Below are 1,174 nucleotides of genomic sequence, written 5' to 3'. Positions count from 1 at the left end.
TAGAGTGGAGTGAGAGGGGAGGCAAGAGGGAAATAGCATCGTTGAGAATTAGTTGGAGGCAACTCCGGGTTACCTACTACCCGTACGTGTAAAGCAAGAGGTTCTCACGTGGTTTCCCTATATCGGAATATTTAGTAATCTTTCCAGTCAATGGAGCAAGTTAGAGGAAAGGAATTTTGGATCCGACTTCAATTAAACGGTCTTCATTTCATCTTGGGATTTCAACGTTTCCATCCTAGGCCTTAGACGCATGTGAGACATATACATTCATTTATAGATGTACCGGGTGGTTATAATTAATCTGTGTATTCCGAATGCTGTAGTGCGGGCTGTATACATCCAAGGATGCTTAAACACCACAGATACGTTCAGTAACGGGATAGACGAGGATAATGCTCGATTTCGGAACCGATATCCAAGAATTTTTTTCAGTAAAATAACAAATTACAGAACTGACTTACGGTCTTTGGCGTACACCCTTAATAATGTAATTTGTATTTTCTTTAAGTACAGATATCGCACGTGGGGACACTACACGATACTGACAGAAGGAGCTCCAAACGCCACAGTTTTCAACCAAGAACAAAATTTCAAAAAACACTTAGAAACTGGCGACATTGCCTAACGTAATATGTAGAAATATTTTTTGCAAAATTCTTATAATACAATCGGCAACAGCCTTGCCCCAGTGGATACACCGGTTCCCGTCAGATCACCGAAGTTAAGCGCTGTCGGACGTGGCCGGCGCTTTGATGGGTGACCATCCAGGCCGCCGTGCGCTGTTGCCATTTTTCGGGGTGCACTCAGCCTCGTGAAGCCAATTGAGGACTCCTCGACCGAATAGTAGCGGCTCCGGTCACAGAAAACCATCATAACGACCGGAAGAGCGGAGGTGACCACACGCCCCTCCTACCCGCATCCTCAATTGAGGATGACACGGCGGTCGCATGGTCCCCATGGGACACTTGTGGCCTGAAGACGGAGTGCTAGTGCTTTTAGCAAAATGATGGTACTCTAAAATAAAAGTCAATTTAAAAAAGTTGATATAAAAACGTGCGCCAAAAATCGAAATTAAATATAACGCGAAAATCCTACGTACTACAGTAGAAAAACCGTTGACTCTCAAATTACAAAAAGGTTTAATTTAATTGCTGGTACATTTCACGCGTTACAG

General features: G+C 43.6%; 1 pseudogene; it reads left to right on the top strand.

The window, feature by feature from the left end:
* Positions 1 to 670: 670 nt before the first annotated feature.
* LOC124597013 lies at positions 671 to 788 on the top strand (annotated as a pseudogene).
* Positions 789 to 1,174: the final 386 nt, after the last annotated feature.

The sequence above is a fragment of the Schistocerca americana genome, chromosome 2 (assembly GCF_021461395.2).
Source record: "Schistocerca americana isolate TAMUIC-IGC-003095 chromosome 2, iqSchAmer2.1, whole genome shotgun sequence".
Lineage (NCBI taxonomy): Eukaryota > Metazoa > Arthropoda > Insecta > Orthoptera > Acrididae > Schistocerca > Schistocerca americana.
This window is presented reverse-complemented; position numbering and strand designations above follow the sequence as displayed.